The sequence below is a fragment of the Aythya ferina genome, assembly GCF_964211825.1.
Source record: "Aythya ferina genome assembly, chromosome: 3".
Classification (NCBI taxonomy): Eukaryota; Metazoa; Chordata; class Aves; order Anseriformes; family Anatidae; genus Aythya; species Aythya ferina.
The window spans coordinates 78,069,444-78,091,739 of record NC_140298.1 but is presented as its reverse complement, the minus strand read 5'-3'; the positions used below and the strand labels follow the sequence as shown (position 1 = coordinate 78,091,739).

At 37.3% G+C, this 22,296-nt stretch overlaps 1 protein-coding gene and 1 long non-coding RNA gene across 4 annotated transcripts in view; both read right to left on the bottom strand.

Moving 5' to 3' along the window:
* The window catches only part of NKAIN2 (sodium/potassium transporting ATPase interacting 2), a gene marked incomplete at its 3' end in the record, with an annotated part of 590,593 nt that overhangs the window by 546,199 nt on the left and 22,098 nt on the right, over positions 1–22,296 (bottom strand). The window lies entirely within an intron of this gene.
* LOC311434212 lies at positions 10,320–17,753 on the bottom strand. Its single transcript, XR_014691320.1, has 3 exons — positions 17,667–17,753; positions 16,790–16,931; positions 10,320–10,986 (listed from the first exon to the last, which is right to left on the bottom strand). It is a non-coding gene; the product is annotated as an uncharacterized lncRNA (long non-coding RNA).

Sequence of the window (22,296 nt, the reverse complement as noted above, 5' to 3'; positions counted from 1 at the left end):
TCCAGAGAAATGCTTTCCTTATAGACCCTTTGTCCTCCTGACCTGGAGTCTGCCACAACAGTGCCCAGATGAACTTCTTGGTGAGGTTCAAGCTTTAATTCCCACAGCAGCATTAAGCTCAGCAATCAACAAGGGTGATTTTATGTGGCTTAAGAATTTCACCTGGCTCCCAGTTTGAGCCATCCAACCAGGACTTCATTGGCTGTCTTCTGTTTTTGAGACAATACTTCTTGGCAGTATAAAATTATTTTACCTTCTTCTTCCTGTGATTTGATATAAGTTCCAAAGCCAGTCATTTTGTTTTCAAATCCGGTCCTAATTACAGAGATGGAGTGTTGAGGAAGAGGGCAAAACCTGTCTGTGACTACTGTCAGCTTGTTTAAGCTAAAAGATTGTAAAGTGTAATACTTTTGTTTCAACAGAAAATAACTAATGACTTACCAGTCAATATCCTTCCTACAAGAAGATCATGTTTTTGGACACTGGGCATACTATTGTCTTTCAGACAGGATGAATCAACTGCAGCTTTTTTTATTATTATTTTTATTTATTTATTTATTTTAAAGAGCTTGGGTCAGGTTAATTGAACCTTGATATTAAGTTTTATGTCATGTAAAGTATTTGGTTTTGTTTGTTTTTGTCTGTTTGTTTTGGGTTTTGTTGTTTTGTTTTGTTTTTCACTCTAAGTAAATGCTTTTATTGTCAAATTCTGAAACATTTGAAAAGATTAGAAAGAAGGCAAGTGAAAGGAACATAAACTTTAAAATTGAAGAAGATGGAAATTTTCAATTTCCGTTGGAATTATACAATGCCTTGTTTTTTATTTTAGTTATATTCCTGAGATTTATCATTGATGTGACAGATCACAAGCATACAAAGCTGTTGACTTCTTCATACATTCTATTGTAGAATTTTTGGATTGAAGAGAGGAAAAACAGAAGGGAGAAAACTGAATAAAGGATCTTAAAGACATGCATTATGGCACAATCAACCATCTGTTTCTCAAAGGAACCTCACAGCTCCTTCCCTGGCTGTGTTGTGCATATGATATCTGCACCTCTGCCAACCTGAAGATTAAGAGACCAACATAAAACATACTGAATAGTGTTTCCATCTGCTCCTGCTTAGGTATCTAACCTATATAGGTTAGCTATCTAACCTATGCTTGATTCTCTGCTGGAGGTGAAGTCGAGTCATGCATAGAATCACTTACAAAGCCTATGAGTAACCTAGAAAAGGGACAAAACTCATTCCAGTTTAATGACAGGAATTTTGGAAAGAAAAATACACGCCAGACCACATTAGTGGTAAATCTACATGTCTCATTAATTATAATAGTTCGAACTTCTACACATTCCTAATGAAAGATCAAGCCCATACCATTTAAGATTTTTATCCTGTTTTCAGAAATCAATATTAAAAATATAAATCTATATATATATATAGTCACTGACACTGTGTGAGAATATTTACAAATTTCTCAGGTGCCAAGAACTGAAGAGAGGGTTCTTTCTGCCTGCTGCTCAGCCATGTTGCGCAGGTGTTTTTTTTTAAGTCTAAAGTTGTTCGCTCTTCTACACTGACTTTTTTTGTCTTTTTTTTTTTTTTTAATAATCTTTCCTTCAGTAGTGCTTACAACTCCTTCCAGTCTCATACAATTTTGAAACATAGTTAACCAAATGTATGCCTGTTCAAGAGCATTACCAACAGCACTGATGGAGATCCTGTGCTGTCCCCAGGTTCCAGGTGGCACAGAAGGAGGAAAGGACTACCACCATCTGTACTGGTTCTTCACCTGGCAAGTTGCACATACAGCTTTGGGACTGCTCTGCTGTATGCCAGCCGGTAAATACTGAGTGGGGTGAGAAGCAGAACTTTACTTCCATAAAAAACATCAAGGTTTCAAAATCTTCCTACATTCTGCACTGGAACTAAAGAAAATCTTAGAACAAACTAAGGCAAGAACACTCCACAGCAAATAGACTTGAGATCTCAACATTTTCTTGAAACTCGTGAGACCAAGTTTTAAATTAAGCCCAGCATAGACACTAATCCAAGTTTTAACTCGTAAGAAAGTATTTGAACACCAGCTATCCCAGGAAGACATATCTGGATAAGAGAGTATGGTTGTTTTTATATGGTTCACTTTCTAATTTTCATCCAAACCAGAACTCTGTTGAAGCAGTATCTTTTCTAGAAAACCATCCTGACAGAAAATGTCTGTGCAGATTTATTGCTGGTACTCCCAAACCACAACTTACTGCTTAGTCAGTGCTGCTGAGTACATTGCAGGAAATTCACAACTCATTTGGATGGTACAGTTTCCTAGACCTTACTGTCATCAGTTAAAATGTCCCAGAGGACCCAGACCACTAAATTAAACTCAGAGTGACAGCAATGCCATGAGAACAGACTGACAACCAAGCTACCTAAAGGTACATACTGAGGCACCTTACTGCAAGTCTGGATAGGGTATACTAAGATAGCCTTTTCTTTTGTTTTGTTTGTTTTTGTTTAAAAAAGCCTTTTTTTTGCAAATCTTTCTATTCCCAGACTTTTCATTTCATAAAGGTGTTCTTTCAACAATGCTTTAACCGCTTTTTTTTTTTTTTTTCCTCAGTGCAGCAAACTTCATTGTTAGTTTTGCAGCTGATCATGAGACCCATCAATATAATTAACAGCAGTTCCAGAATGCTTTCCAAATGTGACTGGAAGGATGATGCTTCCTCTTTTTTTAATTGTACCATATTTTTATGCTCTTTTCCTAAAAACTCTTAAGGCAACTGAAGAGGCTCATTACAACTTTTTATTATTCATTGGGCAATGGTTATAATCCCCCTATTCCATCAACAGGTTCAGATTTCTTTGTATTGCGGTTTTAATAAGTTCATAAAAATGACAATATGCTCCAGTGAGAAATATATCCCACAAGGAAACAATAACTTCATTAGCTTCCTAGAAATCCCAGGCAAGTCACAAGGCTTGCAAGTCATGAACAGAGAGATATGTATATGCTTCATGGCTGGAGCTCAGTAGTGAAATATTTTCAAGATCAGTACACCTGGAAAGGCAAGGAAGATCCAGAGAAAGAACAAAGTGCTCAGCAGTGTTTAAAGTAAAATGAATAAGCACAGATGACTTTATATCAGGAGGGCAACAAGTCTGGGCATAAGGCAGAAATGGGAACAAAATCACCAGAGTGAATCTTTGGGTAAGAAAAGCTCTCCAGACTTTGACTAAGATTTAGTGACAGAGTTGAGATGCTGGATCTCAACATGCTGTGAACTGACCAACAGTCCCCAGCTGTTTCCCCTAGTCCTGCCCACACTTGTAGCAGGGGAAGAAATGAAGGAAAAGGAGGTGGGGGCAGGAAGAAGAGGAAGAATTAATTCCAAAACATGAGTCCAGCTTACAAAACACTGTCCATTTGGTGTGATTAATGACAGCCTATCTCCCCACTAGATAGGTCTGGCTGACTGAGTCACTGAGGGCTTAACATGTGCAGCTCTACCTACCCATCTTTAGGGTGTTTCTGTGACCCCTCATTACTGGGCTGAGCATCCCTCCTGAGGAGATCCCCAGAAGCCACTGTGTTTCTGCTGCTCTCCAATGTACTGGGGCATCCTAGGCTGCAAGCATTTCAGCATGCCTACACTTGCCCCATGACACATATTATTTTATTACAAGGTGAAGCAAAGTATGCTTCACCAGTCTATACCTGGAGTTTAAGATACTAAAGATTTTATGTCAAATAACAGTTTCCTCCCTCTGCTAAAAAAAATACTCTTCAATAAAATGACACAAAACTCAAAGTTGAAGAAATCAGATGGCTTTGGTGCTTATATATGCAGTAAATAACAGGATTTTGAAACTAGGCATAGCCCGAGGACTTTGCATGTGATCTTCCTCTACATGTTATTTTTTGTTGTATTTTTTTAATAGGGAATCCCCACATAGTACTTCTCAACACTGATTCATTGAAGTGATATTGGAAATACAACTCTATCTCTTTTATTGGAGCTGCTTACAAAACAAAAGGGTATTAACAGAGTCAGGAGATGGGGAACAGCGTATGATTTTATCCATGTATTTGAAGGAAGAATCAGTGTGGGAATAAACAACAGATTAGTAAAATGTTAGTTGCTAGGATGAAAGACTTTCTATACACTATCCACAGACCTGTGCTACTGCCAGGCATTTTGAAACATTTCTTACATTGACACAGTAGTAACTAAGGTTTTATACTGAACATACAAGGACTTACTTTGTCTTACAAACTGCAACAGTATTAATTTCTAAAAGTTGCTGTACATCAGATTACAGAGATTTCTGAGTAAAGCATTCAATAAACAACAGACTGAAAGTGACGCACAAGGACTTCCATAGGTAATGGTGAACAGTCATGGTGAAATTTATATTATTTGACTTAAAACCACCCAAAGTTGGTTATATATAAACTAGAAACTCTACGTTGCCTGTGGTGAATGGAAATAGGTTTATCCTGAGGACAATTCATCTCAGCCTAAGTCAGATGTCTGAACTGGACAAACAATTCCAGCAAACAAATCAACTTACTATTATCCCTCCTCTCCTGCAGTTGCAACTAGCTTTATCTCGATGAGTCATTTTTAAATACTTAACCCCATTTTACATGATGTTTCCTGGGGAAAATGAGATTTTGTCTTTTCTCAGTCCTCTCTCCACAAAACCTTTGTAACAGGTAATTCGGATGTACTTAATTTTGAAAGACATGAAGTCATCTATCCACCTTACCCTATGAGACACAGATTTAGAAGTCTGAAGATTAAAATGTCCTTGTTTTTAAATATTTCACTTTCAATCCTAGATTTTTCAGTTCAAGAGGAAAAAAAAAAAAAAAAAAAAGCTGAGTAGAGGAGGAGTTGGCTTCTTTTACCTGTTCTGTAAATTTTACTTGCATATGATTGTGAAACATATTTTTAAAAGAGAGCAATTCTGAAAAAGCTCTAGACTGTATGGCCCTGCCTCATCAGCACAGCAGTTTCAATAAAAGGTTAAAGCATAGCAACCTGCATGCTGATTTGATGGCTCTGGAAAAGCCAGTTAAGGGCTGAGAAGAGAGAGAATGTTATTCATCTCTACCGAGTCAATGCCAATTAGTGCCACTGGTAACAAGCTACAAACTGGATTAGGAACCAATCAGATATTCACAATGTTGTCTTTTAATAAACTCTTCTGTGAATGACTGATAGGAAATGTTTTTATGTTGGTGCATCTAATAGGCCTTTTGTATACAGTAGAACATCAACAAATTAGTCAGCTAACGAAACATCATTATGCTACATCATAAAAACAAAATGAAAGACATACATAAAATTTGACAGTGTTGTTATTCCTAATTCATGGTGCTGTATCTAACTTTGACATGCATGTTGACATTAGAGCAAACTCTTCATTCACAATGCACTCATCTCAAATATCCTAACAGATTGCTGCAGTTTAAGAACTCTTATCTTAATTAAAATTCTCTAACTTGAATGCTAGCATTCATATTTAGGCACAGTTATTCTCTAAATTCATTCATTCCTCATTTGTGAGCAACTTTTTAACTTGCACATAAAATTAAGCTATTTACAATGCACATTGACATGACCCATCTTTTTTCCTTTGCAAAAAGAGCTGTTTTGAGATGAAGTTTGATTGTGTTGTGAAGCACTTGGTAGACACAAGCTCTTATGAAATAAGAAAAGAACAATACCCTCTTCTCAGTCATCAGAATACACGCTGCTTTTTAGCTCATTAGTCTTGTCAGACTCAGAATTTGTATCACTTTTACTCTTCAGATGTAATTTCTCAGACATCTGGATGTAACTAATTACACATCAGAGAAGTTAAATTAAATTATGAAATGGAAGCTTTGATCTTGTGTTTCCACACTACTCAGGAATACTACTGAGGTCTTCACAATACTCACCTTTTTACTGTAGAAATAGCTTGTATAAACTAACTTATAACTTATACTTGCTGCCATCTCTTAGAACACAAAAACAACCATACAATGAAGAACTAACAAGGGATTTCATTCCTTCCATCTTTGTTTCCACACCACCTGCAGGATGCTTTTCTTCCCTGCCACAAACTGCCAGCTCAATTCCCCTTCCAGTTTAGCAAGTGCTTCAAACGTGGTGCTCCTTCCTGATCCTTTGTTTCTGCTGTGTATCTCCACATCACTTCTTTCTCCCATTAAAGCAGAAAAGTGCTGCTGAATTCTCCTCCTAGTTCACCACCAGCCTGGAAAGAGACACTGAGGCTTATTATGGGCATAATCCCAAAGACTCGGTGCTCTTTTTGTCAGGTACCTCAGAGATCTGGTCCAGGACTGAAACTGGGAAAATGAACAGGACAAAAACACTCCTGACTACTACCAGTAACAACAGGCAGAAGAGAGAGACTGCGGATACCACTCTTACATCCAGGTTGGCAACTTTCCCATACCAGCACTTGAAAAGTCCAGCATTAGATTCATAAAGATAAAAAGGGGCTTCTTCATGTCTCAACTGTTAAATCATATCAACATTTTCTTTTATGAAGCTCTATATTCAGATAGCTGCTACTTAGCTGCAAAATTGTTGATCTGGGTCATACAGCCTAAAAATAAAAGGCAGAGAGTACCTAACAAAACCCCAAACCTTCCTAAATCAGTAAGGGTTTCTGTTCTTCAAAACAACATTTGAAGACTCCCATAGTGTGGAACAACTGCTTTTTCTATTAGAAGATTGTTTTACTATTCTCTCTTTCAAATGGGATGTGGGTATGTAGACTCGCACAGCACCCATATTAAAATAGCACATGTTGGCTTCAAAGGAGCTATTATGCAGTCTATAAGTTCAATGATCTGCAAAGCAATAAAGAGCTCCTTCTGTAGCCCTCACGGCCTATTGAGTAAATAGCAAGCGTTTAAGAAAACTCCATAATTACATGTTTACACACTGGAGCCATTATGGGCGATCTAAAAAAAAGTACATGTATTTTTCTAAAAAAATTCCTTAATTACATTTTTACATGATTACAGCTCCTTTAATGCCACTAGGGTCTATCAGTTACAGAATATATAGGCTGAAAAGCTTACAGTTATAGGCTATATTTACATATAGTAAGGACAAAATAAGATGTCAGCTGAATATTTTGGAGATTTAAGCCTGATATTTTTAATTAGGGGAGGGGAGGGGAGGCGAGGCGAGGAGTCAGGTGTGTGTCAAATTTTGAGGCTTTAGGCCCTAGTTTGATGGAGAACTAAATAGCTTGATGTTTTTAGCTAAGTCAACAGAGAACACCAATGTCTGAATCTGTACAGCTCTGTGTCTTGGACTTCCCTAAGTATATTACCCTGCTCAGAGCTAGTGGTGCTCTGCTCTGATCACAAATATTAACTACAGAAGTCACAAATATTCACTACAAAAACAGTCCATATACTCCCTGACTGTGTAGTAGTTTAAATCTAAAGTTTTAAGAGACTGTATCATATGGATGGAACATGATATGAAATTTAATTTTATATTAGCTTGACATAGTAATCCATGGGTAAAACATGCAGTTTAAAAAAAAAAAAAAAAAAAAAAAAAAAAGCCTCCATTGAGAATGGGAGCAACAATGGCTTGTTCATATGTGAAAGCCAAATAGGGCAGCTCATCAGATTAGAGTTGATTGCCATCACGTGCCTTTAGAGAACCTTTTGCAATGAATTTACATCAGGCAAAATGCTTGTTCTACATGTTTTTGCACTGCACACTGTACAAGTGATTCAATATTCAGAGTTAATAAAGTAGTATTTCAGTTCCATTCATTGTATTTTGTATTCTAATCAAATCATATGATTGTTCACATTCTTAAAATAACAACCAAAAGCATGTACAGTAGCTAAAATGAACACTTTGTGTTTTCTAGGAACTCAAGAAAATCCTTAAGAAAACATCAGGGAAATGTTACTAGAAGAACGATTGTGGTTTGGGATCAAAGATTTCCGTTTAACTTGCAGGTACTTCCACGGAGTGGGGAAAATGCACTTGAGAGAAGAAAGCAGCTTAATCTTCATGTGAATTTAAAATAAAAAAAATAAAAAAGACAGATTCCCCCCTATTTCCCTCCCAACAACCACCAAGTTATGGACCATTTGGCTTTACAATAATTCAGGTACCTTGAGGGAGCACAGTATACTTGTTACCTAAACTCCCGGAACTATATATCTTTTGTAATTGTTTAGGAATATGTTTACAGTCAAAGGCTGCAAGCACTATGTACAACGTACTGCTCTTCTGCAACATTACAATAACCTTAATAATTTTGTCATAAGTCTACGCTGGCCAACTGATATAATGACATTCAAATGAACATTCACTTAGGGTTGCTTCACATTAATTTAAGACACTGGCCAGCAACATTTGCATTCCAAATGCTGAAAGAGCTAACCTGTCAGGCAGGAGTAATGTTTAATGCACAAACACCAATGCACATGTCTACAGTCATATCAGATATTATGTCACATGTTTTCATGGTTTTGGCTGGGATAGAGTTAATTTTATTTGTAGAGCCTCATATCATGTTGTGTTTTGGATTTGTGATGAAAATAGGGCTGATAACAGAGGGATGTTTTAGTTGCTGCAGAGCAGTGCTCACACAGAGCCAAGGCCCCTCCTGCTCCTGGTGCTGCCCAGCCAGTGAGGAAGCTGGGGGTGCCCCAGGAGCTGGGAGGGGACATGGCCAGGACAGCTGACCCAGGCTGCCCAAAGGGATGTCCCACACCATGTGGCACCATGCTCAGCAATAGCAGCTGGGGGAAAGCTTGGTGGAGATGTCCACAATGATGGCATTTGTTTTCCCGGGAAGCCATTACACATGATGAGCCCTGCTTTTCTGGAAGGGGCTGAATACCTGCCTGCCAATGGTAAGCAGCAAATGAATTCCTTGTTCTGCTTTCCTTTGTGTGTGGCTTTTGCTTGACCTAGCAAACAGTCTCTATCTCGACCCATGAGCCCTAGCACTTTTACCTTTCTGATTCTCTCTCCCATCACACCTGGGAGTGGCTGGGTGATGCTGCCTGCCAGGATTAAACCACAACATATGTACCACATGCCATTAAGTAAAAGAAACACTGTAACAACTATGGATAATCTATAATAGCCTGACAACAAAGATTGATGGAAAATGGAGAATTCTAGCCTGGACACTGATGCTTAACAACAAAATTATTTGTCATTGAGTAGTACTGTCAGTTGTACATCACTACTTGACAAATAAACAGAAGAAGGAGGAATAAAATGCCATTAGTATTAAAATGAAATTTAACCAGGACTTCTGTTTAAATTGATGTCTAGCATGGGTGTAGTAGGTCATATTACCTTGACAGTAAATTTTTTAATACACTGTGCATTTTCCAAAGGTCATTTTTATAATGAATGAGAATATTCCCTGTCAGTGTATCCTTATTTGCACAGCACTTCCCATCATTTAGATGCCTGTTCAAATAAAAGTAGCACACAGGACAGCAAAGACATCACTATGTGTCACGTGTTATTTAGGTATTCAACTCTTATTGAAATCAGGATTAGGTCAGCGCCTAAATATATTTAAAAAAAAAATTAATCTGGAAAAGTTCTCCTCCTTACTCCACAGGTCCATTCTGTTTAAGTATTCAGCACCATGATGGCTCTGCCTGGCACCAAATTGCACCACAGATCAGCCCAATGAAAGACATATGTCTAGAAAGACATATGACTTTACTCTGTCTTTTACATCATCCTACCATTTTCTGTTATCTCTTTACTGTACTCCTCCCATGTACTAGTTCAACCACCAGTTTCTTGCCACTCGGTGCATTTTGCAGGTATGAATCAGCCCCAACCAGCCTACACCAGCTCCTGGCAGCCAACAGCTGACCACGAGGCAGGCCTCAGCTTTCAATCGGGAACTGTTACAGAAACATCACTGCAGAACCAGGGTGTAACTTTGTATTGCATTTCACACACAATAGAGCAAGATGTAATCAATCAAGATGAAGATGGAAACAGCACTTTTGTTCTACCAGACCTCCTGAGCTAACGCAGACAACACACACTAGAGCTTTCCCTTTTTCAGCCAACAGAAAGGCTTGCTAACTCTGAACTGTTATAAACATATAAAATATGGAGGTACCAAACTAATTATTCATCTTGAAGACCTTTTAGTGTTGTTAACAGTATATACTGAGGATCCTGGTTCTCAATCCCAGATATGCTGGTAGCTGGTTGGGAAAAAATATATATATATGCTGCTTGTAAATTGAGCACTTAGTGAGGTACAAAAGATTACATAAAAAGGAACTTTTTAATGTCATTTTTCAGATAACTGCATTTCAAAGCAGAACCACACAAAATACAGAACTGCCAGCACAGGAAGGCTATGAGAAACACATAGAACAGTTTTTTATATTTTATTACAGTTATTTCAGAATGTGGTTTAACTGTCAATAAAGCGGTGGCACTTGATCGTTTCATGCTATTAAACAATGAGGTCTATAGACCCTCTTGAAATTATGTCATATGTCTAGATGATTTACATGAAGTGAACACAGTGGGGACATTTACACACTCACTAGTTGAAGAAGAATCGTACTTGTAGGTGGCCAACACAGCTTGTTTTCCATCCCTGTGGGCAGAATCCAAAGTCCAGAGAAGCAAACAAAAAGATTTCAGCACACTTTGACAAGCATGCACACACACACAAACAGACCATTGCTTTAGTTCAGCTTCAAGTGTTTATGCTCTTCATACTAAATTGAACAAGAATTCCTGTGGGCTGCTTCCAAGAGACTATGGTCTTTTCAGAAAATTGGCTTTTCTCTGTTATCCACCTTAGCAGAGTTGCTTTCTTCTTCAACAGAAAATTATTCCTCTCACGTAAAGATTTTATGTTTCCTTTTTCTCTCTGGAACACCAAGCCAAAGGAAACACAGACCCAGAGTATTTATATAAACTGTAAATACATGAAGAGAGAAAGTGATAAAGCAAAACTGAAGAATAAGTCATTTCAGGATATCAAGCAAACATACTTTGTACTCTTTGCACTTGCTTTCTTATTCTACATGATATATGATGATTATCGCTTGTTCACAGTTAGTCCCGAAAAGCAAGCTGACATTAAAATAGCCTGGAGTGAAATTATTTTCACAGATGTTAGGAGCAGCTAGTAACTACATTACTTAAATTAGGTTTGGCTGTATTCTAGACAAACTCATTTGCTTTTTCTGTGTATCCTATAGGTGATCCTACAGAGAAGCAAGAAAACATCATCCATCCATCCAAGTTTAATTGAAGAACAATAGTTTTTTCATAATGGATTATGAAAATATGGATCATGTATTATCATAGGATGAATTATAGATGGCCACAATTAAAAGTTGAATGCAAAACATAACAAAAGCCTCACTGAAGTTAAAACACAAGAGTTTGATATGTAATTCCCTTGACAGTGATAGTCATTTACTTTGGAAAGTACAAATAAGGTCTTCCAGCATGGAAACTAGCATAAAAATATACTTTCTGTTATATATATTGTTTATAGCTACTCTCTAAAACACATAGCCTCAGATTGGAAATCTAACACTGAGAAAGCCCCAAACAGATTTTTCCCATTCTAATTTTATTATAGGTACTAGGCTCAAGAGCATACAAATGCATGCATTTTAGTTATTATATCAACCACATTATGTCAAGAAGCTACCATTTCATAACTTGTCAGTCACCATTCTCCTAGACCTTAATTTTGAAGTGTGACATAATCCACACTTGCCTGTTTTCATCTCCCCTGCTATCTGTTCCTAAATTTTATCTTAACCTCTTTATTGTCTTCATTAAGGAGGTAAAAATAAATAAATAAATAAATAAATAAATAAATAAATAAATAAATAAATAAATAATGGCATGCCCTTCTTGGTAATTATTTTTTTCTGCTATTTTGTTCATAGTGCTTCAAGTAATTTTATTTTGCTTTATTTTAATTAAAGATAGATAATAAAGGTGAAAACCTGGTCTATTACTGGAAGTCATTTGGTCACATGGAAAACCTATGGCTTTTGAGAAGATGTAATTATGGGAATGTGATGGGATTGTACAGTGACAATCCCACAAGTTATGGCATACACTTGAGAAGGGATGACCAAGCCACCTCCTTGAAGGCTCATACCAAAATCATTATCCAGGCAAGAACCAGAAGGCTCAGACCTCACACCTCAGGGAGACAGAGGCAATAATTTTCAAGATGGAGATAGCCCATATCCTACCTATGATCCCTCATTTCCTTTGTGTGGTGTGAATGGACACTTCAGGGAAAGCCATCTTCTTTGTGCAGATATGCTTTTGGTGACCAGGTCATAAAGAGGAGCCCAGTCGATGGGACAGCATCTGAACAGCTCACAAGACCCTGCTGATGACAAGCCACAAACTCCTATGTCACAGCACTGCAGGGATGCTCGATCAAGATAAAAGTGAAATATTTTATCAGTGAAACCTTTCATTGCACTGTAACTTTCTAAACCACAAACTTCATATTAGAAGAAAAATCCATTGTCTTTGGTAACTGCACCTCATGGGGAAGCTCTCCACAAACTGAAGAGATGCTAGTCACTGGAGTTTGCTATTCTGCTCAGCTGCCACCCTTTATCTTATGTTCTTTCCCTGTTACAGTGATTATGATACAGCCATTAACTTGAGTATGTAAACTGGTCTCTTTCCCTTAATCTTCTCATAAAACAACCAGGAACTTGATATTATCCTGAACATAATCTGTTATTTCAGTGTTTTGTCTCTTTGCATGGTAGTACTTAAAGGAGCAAATCATATCTGTTCTCATCTGTTATACATGAGGAGAGAGGACAACAAATATTCTTCCACTGTAAGCCTGCTAAAAGATTTTATTACAGTGCTTTGAGATCTCCAGTGATAGGAATATCATCACAAATAGTGATAAGATAAGAACATAAGAGCCAAAAATCAGACCTGCACCAGTGGAAAAAAGGACAGAAACACACACCATGTAATTTGACTTCAGCTGAAGAAAAGATGAATTTCTACTGAAGGAGTGCGTTGAAGTAACTATACAGAAAAGACCACTTGGAAGAACAATTTTACAATAATTTGAAAGGACAAGAACAGAAAATATGAGCCTGAAAAACACATGAAATTCAAACATTAGCACACAAAATCAGCAAACAAAGGGAGAAGCTATTAAATAACAGAGACTGAAAATCAGAAATCTTTGCAGTTAATTTACCAGAAGCAACTTCTACACAGCTAAAAGATTCCAGGAAAAACAACAACATCAAGAAAGCAACTGAACAAAACAGAACAGATCAGCAAGCAGCACTCGGACTGTATCAGCCTCTCAGTTTAGAAATTTTACAAAGTGTCTCTGAAATAGTAAATACCTGAGTAGAATAGATATTTCTTATGGAATTGTAGAGGCCAGCCCAAGGGCTATAAGTATATTAATAAAGAGATCACCAACTTTTTTAAGGAAGTCATTTCATTCTTGTTGAAATTTCTATTCTAAAAAAAAAAAAAAAAAAAAAAACAGGAAACAAATCTGCAAGAGGTTGATGCCCAGGAGGATAATATGATGCTTTCTCAGGATTGTGCAGTGAACAGATTTCTGAAATCATCAGAGCCCACAGGGTTACAGATTTTAATATAAGCACTATTTGCCTCAGCCATGACAGACAACAGGGAATTGACTTTAAAAGAGCAATAAAGGACAGAATATTTTTTCCCCCAGAAAGTAAAACAAAGATTGTGGGGAAAAATAAAAAATAAAAATAAATACAAGAAAGGGAAAAGGGAAGAGGGAAGAGGGAAAGGGGAAAAGGGGAAGGGGAAAGAGAAAAAAGGAAGTCAAAGGCTAGGGAAGTAAATCTTATAAAACAGAGAGCTTGGTCTTGGTATAATGTTAGCTCAGTTTATATATAAAAGTTCTGCACACTTTTGATATCCTCTGTCTTGGCAAATAAAGTACCAGCCCACTAGGATCAAGCAGGCTAGGCTAGTCAGGTAAGATAACGATAAATTAAAAAAAAAAAAAAAAAAAAAAAAAAAGAGAGAGAGAGAGAGAGACAAAGGCACAAATATCCATTCTTTTAGCACAAAAATCAAACTGTTAACATATACTTATGTCAACTTTAAAAGAAAAATATTACAGCCTGGATGGTACTCAGAAGTTTAATAGTGGGTGGGGAGGGTAAGGTATCTTCTTAAACTGATGAAAGTGCTTGGGCTGAAGGCTTAACATAGGCAACCTGGCATTGAGGTGCCACTATCCAGTCATGTCAGAAATCATGAGTCAGATTCTGCAAAACCAATGAAAGAAGTGCACAGTGCATCTATGTCAAAGTTTATTCTGTCTTTTTTGGTTTGCCTTGGATTATTGGAGTTTCCCAGCTCCATCTGTGTCCGTAGGTATGTATGTGTTTCCATGCATCTGTACATTTACATGCATGCATTTTACTGTTGCTTACATTCTTTATTTACATAGCAAAGTCAGTTTCACCTGCTGGTGCTCTTAGGTACAAATGCTAGCATATATTCCCCTCAAAACCACCAGAGAGAGGCCTGATTCTCACAGCACCATAGATAAAATAAACATCTCCAGAAGCATGCTAGTGATATGTACATCCCATCTACTGCTAGTGGTCAATCTGCACTCACTGCACTCACATTAACACCATTCTCCTGCTATTAATTGTGAGTGTTTTCAATAGCACTGATTAACACATGGGTCTCATTATGTTTCTTAATTATGAACTCTCTGGAGGCAGGTGAAAAAATCTGGAAAATGGGATACACACAGAAAAATTACATTAAAAGGATACTGAACCTGCACATGCTACAAGGCTAGGAGATGCACATGTAAAGAAAATTCAGCATCTTGTTCATTACTCATTATGATATCCATTTTCATTAATTAATTTCATTATCATCCTTCTAAAGGGTCTCTGGAGTGCTTAAGATAAACTATGCCCACTACTTAAAGCAGGTCAGTAGAAAATGATATGCCAGACCAACAGTGTGCCTTTGAACATAATCATAGTTTGGAAAAAATGCATGCATTATCTGTGTATCCCATGGAGATCCTGAGAGATTGGTGGCAGAGCAGCCTTCACTTCATATATCGTCAAGTCATTTTGAATGGCAATAACTTACTTATGTGAAAAGTGTGGGTTCTTGCTGGATTTTGTCCCCAGAAATTAATTTCTGAAGGATGTAAGAATTGATGTTGTGCTTAGAAATAAACAGAATTAATGTGCTAGAAGAATCCATATCCCATCAAAGACACCTTGTATATTTTCCTCCCCTTTTTTATCACTAGAAGTCCTTCAGGATTAGTCACTTGTATGAGGTAGGAGGCTGGTAGTATCCACATTCCACTTAGCCTAATTTCAAAGCATGAAATATTATAGTGTTGCTTTGGAAATGGAGCCTTAAACTGATTATCACAAGAGCTCCTTTAAGGAGGAGTATAGTAATACTGATATTCTTGTAGCATGTAAAATCCAAGTCAAAGCTCAAGATTTGGCATAATGCAGTGACAGAATATGATAGTAAATGAATCAAGGAGAATATGGTATGTATGGAAAACAACAGAAGGGTAAAGACAGTCAAGATGATTCAATGAAACACTCAGATATAACCCTGGTCAGCACAGCAGCCTCCAGCCTCTACCTGTTGGTAAACCAGCAAAACACTTGATGGATTTATGGGAAGATATGAAGGAGGCTGACAAATAAAAATCAACCCAATGAAATAACTCCTTCACTGTGCATGGAACTGTAAGATCTCGTATTGTTTGTTAGAGGAGGTGGGGTGAGAGCAGAAACCTGTTTGCAGCAGGGCAGTCCTATGAGAGGACAGCATGCAGCAACCCACCCTTACCTTGTGATACTTTATTCCCTGAGAAGCAGTCTGACAGCTAGATAAAGCATACACCTTTCTAGGTCACTTGGCTGAAGTCTGCTGTGTGATGTATCTGAAAGTCCCTGCTGAGAACAGCTGACAGCCTAATAACAGTGTTTCTCCATCTACTGATTAACTGGTTTTTGTTGTTGTGTTTTTTTTTTTTGTGTTGTTTTTTTTTTTTTTTGAATTTATTTATTTTTTGCACAGACTCGCTGTATGATTTACCTACTTTATTCTGTGCATCTAATGAATATACAGAGCATCATAAAGAAATAGTAAAACATTTAGCTGATGCTCAGTCAGACCACTAAAATGAATGTAACTAAGAAAAATAACACCCACCAAAGGGCCAAATGTGCCCCCTGCTCTGGACAATGTTCATGAGGCACAGAGACAGATGTGCCAGAGCTGGGGTACCGCTATTCAGCTGCAGCTCCCTGTGGAGACTATGCTCAGTATGTCCTCAGGTCAAAAAAAAGCCACGTTCTGCTCTGTGGCCTCCTCACTCTTAGCAGCAATTGAAGTCAGACCCAATTTAGCTGTGAGCACTTATGCTCACAGTAAAAATCAGGTACTTTGAATACATTTATATGAAAGCTTATAGCAGCAAAGCTATAGAAAATGTGAGTTACCATAAAACTACTACCAAAACCTTGCCAGATTCCCATGATGCCATTAAAATTCAGTTTAATTGGTGAGAGGTAGCACCTGTAGAAAAGCAGCAAACTAGATCTCCAAAGGAATGGTAGTCCCCTGGGCTAGAAACTCAGCTAGTTTCAACCAATAAGCTCCAGGGTTTGATCCCTTACCAAATCTGTCTACAAAGTACCTACCTTTTAGATAGACAATCATCAACACACTTGTTCTTTGAATGCCTTCTGATTGTCACCCTAAGGCCCATTCTATACTCACTTCTGTATTTTTAACTTCTTAAGTCAATAAATCCTGTGCCACCCATTGCCTTCCTTTTTATCCCTGCTGAGAAGAAAAAAAAAAAAAAAAAAAAAAAAAAAAAAAAAAAAAGCTTGAATTAGACATAGGTCTTCAGTTAAGAGTAAAATTCTACCCTCTTTATCATCAATGATTCTTGATTAAAACTGCAAAGCTGTAGTTCTTAACTTCCTTCATAAGCTACAAAATGCTTTTTAACTTCTATAAACCACAGTCCCATAATCAGAACTTGTAAACATCACTGGAACAAACTTGATGTTACAAGTTAGCATCATATGCTCTTCTTGCAGCATATTTTTATTTTCAGTGCACAGCACTTTTATTCTACTAAGAATAAAATGTGCACATTGCATCCAGAATATAGTAGCTTTTTCTAATGCTGTCATATGCGGATTGTAAAATCACTTTGGGACAGTACTTTTACAGAGGAAAACCAATTTCATGGATCTCATCCAAAGTAAACTTGTAGTTTAAATTCCAGAAATGTTGTATCAAAAATCTGAAGTATGGTGAACAGGATCTGTGGCTACAACCCTCCTATGAAATTATCTTCTGCTGTATTTCAGGTTATAGATTTAAAATTGAGGCATCTGAAAGCAGTGGCTGCATACAAAAATGGGGCCCCTACCCTTCTAAAACAATTTCCTGACACCTACAATATCTGCGCAAAAAATGTACCAGAAAGCCAAAGAAATAAGGTTTTTTAAATACACAGTATATCTTACAGTACAGCAGTCGATACCATAATAATGCACTCACATTTTTGAATCCCTTGAAATCCTTAGTTGCTCTCAGCTAAAGGAGAAGGACCTGTGTTAATCTTACCCACCTGTCCCTATCCTGTCTCCACCTTCCCCTTTCTCCTATTTAGCTCTTTCACCTCCATCCTCCCTGCTCCTACCATACTCTTTTCTTTCCTTCCTGTGTGAGAAGTCCTTCAAAGGTTGAATGATATTTAATTATGCTGGGAACCCTGAGAGGGAGAGCACTGCCCTGAGGGGCTGCCAAAAAACTAGCATCACACTTAATGCCAGCCCTTGTTTTATTCAGCTATTTAATTTAGCAATTAATTATACAGTAAATAAAGACTTTTTCCACAGGGAGTCAAAGTGCAATTCTGATGCTCTTGCTGGCAACCACACATCCCCAGATCTGGGACAATCACACTATGACAAACTTTCTGATTAATGAGTTCACGACATTCAGATATTGTGACAGCTGCAGTACTGCCTGTGGCCATTGCTCTGTAATTCTGTAGCTGCTTAAACCCTGAGCATCTCACTGACAGTGACTGCAGACCTTGTGCTTGCTGCTGAAATTTTTGAGTTGGGATCTTCTTTGCCCAGAATCCAGACCAATCACTTAAACTGTGAGATTCAATTACCATTGTGTGGCTAACCACACTGCTGGGTCAGTGTCCCAAATGATGTCAGGGATCTTCTAAAGGCAACTGTGGTTACTTCATCCAGGGATGAAGTAACTTCTTCATCACACAACCTTAATCCTGTCTGTATCAGTGAAGAGCCAGACTCACAGGGACCCCAAAGAAAGAACACATCTCATTATTACCACCCTACTGAAGATGTATCCACTGTGATTTCTCTCACCCTCATTACAGAACACCTCCCTTTGAGTTTCAGAAGCTACCAGGGAGAAGGACAAATATCTGTCACTCTGGTCCATTTAAAAAGCTTGTTGGCCTGACTGCCAGTGTTTTACAAAATCCAGTGTTCTTCCTGTTTCTTTAGCACAACCAATGATTTATGGCACCAAAAAGGGATAGAACAAACTCTGTGTTCTCTGATAAGGTATACAATAAGACATACAGATGTATTTTCATTTTTAGTGGAATGAAGCATTCTTTCAAAAGTATATGATGTAAAGTATATGTTGTAAAGTATATGATCAAGTATATGATGTAAAATTACAATGTGATTTTATTAATCACGCTGCCAGAATAATCAGCAGAGGAACTACCAGAATATATTACAACCTTTTTCCAATTCTACATTTGACTTATTTGGAAAGTGGCAAAAGAATCTTAAGTTCGAAATATGGGACTGGAAGATTGCCTAACTGCTTATAAAGCCAGATGAAATTACACACCACCAATTACATTTTTGTCCATATGTTAATCATCTAACTTAAAGTTTCACAACATAAAGTTTCACATGCATGCTTTGTATTTCGAAGAAACACAGCTCATACATCAAAGAAAATCACATGCCAGAGACTATAGTGACACATAAGAAGTTACTCCACTTGCTTCCTTATCACCATTTCTTTCAATGGTCAAACCTTTTTCATGTTAGAACATTATAAGTTTGGACAGCATGAAGCTGGCATTTTCCATTCTGAATGTTGATTTATGATGAAAAGTTGGACACCTGACATGGTTTCTGTTCCACTAGCCATGTCTTTCTTCTGTCCATTAGCTGGCCACCTAGCGAGGACGTCAGACCTCACCTGAAACAGTACCAGGACCCTTACAGCATACAGCCCACCAGATTCGGCTGCACATTCTGACTTTCAGGCATTGCTTCAAATGTGTCTCTGAGATGTAAGAACAATACCCAAAGCAGGCTGATAGATGAGAGCAGTAAAAATCTCTCCATATGACTTCAATCCAGTGCAAGTTTGTTTTTTTGTTGTTGTTGTTGTTGTTTGTTTGTTTGTTTGTTTTTTCCTGTGTTAATATAATAAAACTGTTTACTGACTTCCAGTTATGCCAAATGACATCAAAGGAAGAAAGAGCCTGATTCCCACAAAGCAGATCAAGGAATAGGGAAGAAAACAAGTTGCAGGATGCAAAATAAAGGAGTGAAAAAACAGAGAGAGGCCCATGGAAAATGTAAAGAAAGGAGGGAATGGGAAGAATAATAAAAGTATAACAGGTGTATTGAACTGCGGAACAGGGATGAGATGATGTGGTAAGGGTAAAGTAACTTGATGCTGGGAGAGAGATACATCATAGATTATCCCTTCTAATATTGGACTGTATACTGGAGCAGAGCTCTTTGCCTTTTTATTTTAAGAGGGGCAAAATATGTTTGTAAGTAAGTGATGAGTAGGTGGGTTGCAAGGATACAACAGATGGGATGTGGATAAACCTGGCACAAAAGTGGGAAGGGAAAAATTACACCCTTTGCAGCACAGAGAGATGAAAGAGGGAGACTTTTGGTGCAGTACAAGGCAAGGAAGCATAATCAGTCTGCTGTAGGTCTCATGATGTTCCAGGAGATGTTGGCGTTGAGGCGCAGCTGTCCTCCAAGGTGATGGTAATACACAAAGCAGCACTCCAGTCCCTGAAGATGCTGAAGTCTCAGGAAACAGGAATCATAATGAATGAGAAAGCCTAGCCTGGAGGTGGAACCTTTCCTCCCCATCTCAATGTTTCAATCAACACCTAGACTCATAACAGAGGTTACAAGCAGACCACAGAACAGCCAGAAGAATTAACATTGCACGTAATCAATAACAAGATATTGCAAGTTTGAGCAACTATTTCTGGAGTTGAGATATTTTGACAAAAGGCCTCATAACTGCTTGCTGAGGTAAGATAATGGTAAAGATTAATAACTCTAGAGTCAGGTTCCAGGTTCTGAAGGAAGTATCCTGTACTGTTGGAAGGACAACTCTTCATGACACAGAGTGAAAAGGGCTGTACATCTTACATGTCTCAGTGCTCATTTGCTATCAGCAAACAGCTGTGAAATCCATCCTCAAAGCATGCTGCAGACACTAGACTCTAATAATGACTGACACAAAGGAGAACAGACAGTCTATGACAGCTATCACTCACTGCAGACCCAACTAGCAGCTAATAAGGTTTGAATTGGAGTGCCTTTTCATTGTGTGCATTTATGTATGTGTACTGTGTGTTTTACGAAAAGGAAAAAATGCAAAAATTTTGATAAAATCATTTGGACAAAAGACACGTGTGAATTTCAGAAAAATGTCAAAAGGCAGCCTCTGCAGATTTAATCTTCCAGCCTTATGATACAGCGTTAAGGTATGAATTACGGTATAGTCTCTAATCATATGATCACACAACTCTCTTAGCACATATTTCAAAAGTGATAAAGACTAAAGATAGGTGAAAAAGCATGTGTTAAGAAAAACTAAGGCCAGAAATAATCAGACAATTCTGGATTGGTGCTTCAGAACTGTTAGTCTTGTATTCTGATTTATCAAAAGCTGTAGCTACTTTTTGAAGTCAGAATCTTGTCAGGAGGAAAAAAAAAAAAAAAAATCTTTGCATCTTTAGAAGAATTAAACTGAAACATTGGAACCTGCATTAGCCTTTACAGCAAGCCATCAAATCTTAAGTCCTCAGCAACACTTACATAGTAGTGAAGCACAAGGACCTGCACATAAAGAGCCACAAAATAAGAGCTAAGCCAGACGTTTTACCAGAGGTGAAAATCTGTGTAGGAACTGGGCCCAAAATCCTACTTCTCCATCCAATGATAAAGAATTAGGATTCTCTACAGCATTGGCAGCATTACAGAAGATAGGTTTATTGAGGTATGGCTGATTTCACATCAGATAAGTAATCAGAAACTGTTCAAATAAATTGTCCAAAAAAAAGTATTTTCCGTATTTGCTAAATGGAAAATGCAGTGATTCTATCTTAAAAAAATATAATCCAGCTTGCAGAATAAGCATTCACTTTTCAGTTCCAAAGTCTAAATTTGCAAGTTGAACACTTGCCAATTACAAATCTGAAAGCCACATTTGACAGAATAGCAAACCTGAGGAATCACTTCTTTCTCTTTTCATCCTGTGTGTTCTGCCATGTTTCAAGCAAGGGATGTAATTTATATGTAAATTATTACTGAATACATCTCCTACCATTTAAAAAAGTAAATATTTTAAGAACAGTATATAATCACTTGGTAAGAACACCTATGCAGTATTTAAAGTATAATGGTAATAGATTAAAAAAAAATAATAGTAATCAATTATAACTTTTACAGTATGTGCTAAATTTTCTAGGGTAAAGTCAAGGAATAAATGAAAAATGAAAATATTTGAAGCTAAACATACATGATATTAGGTGAAGCACAATAAAGTAAATAATAAAATTCATTCTACCAATTGTAAATTTTATTTTTAATTAAAACCTGAACAGTATCATTTTTAGGCTGACAACTTTGATTTTATTTATTTATTTTTTTTTTTTTTAACAAAGTGATTCCTTGAAAATGTAGACTGAATACAGCCATATATAAAGCTGTTAATCCAGACTTTGGATATAGCTACAGGCTGGATTTTTACTGTTGACTAAACATTTCTGCTCATAGTATAAAATATTTTCCAAAAGTTAAAATACTAGGCCACTTTCACGCATAGCTTAGTGAAGAGCATTTCCAAATATTTGTTTTAA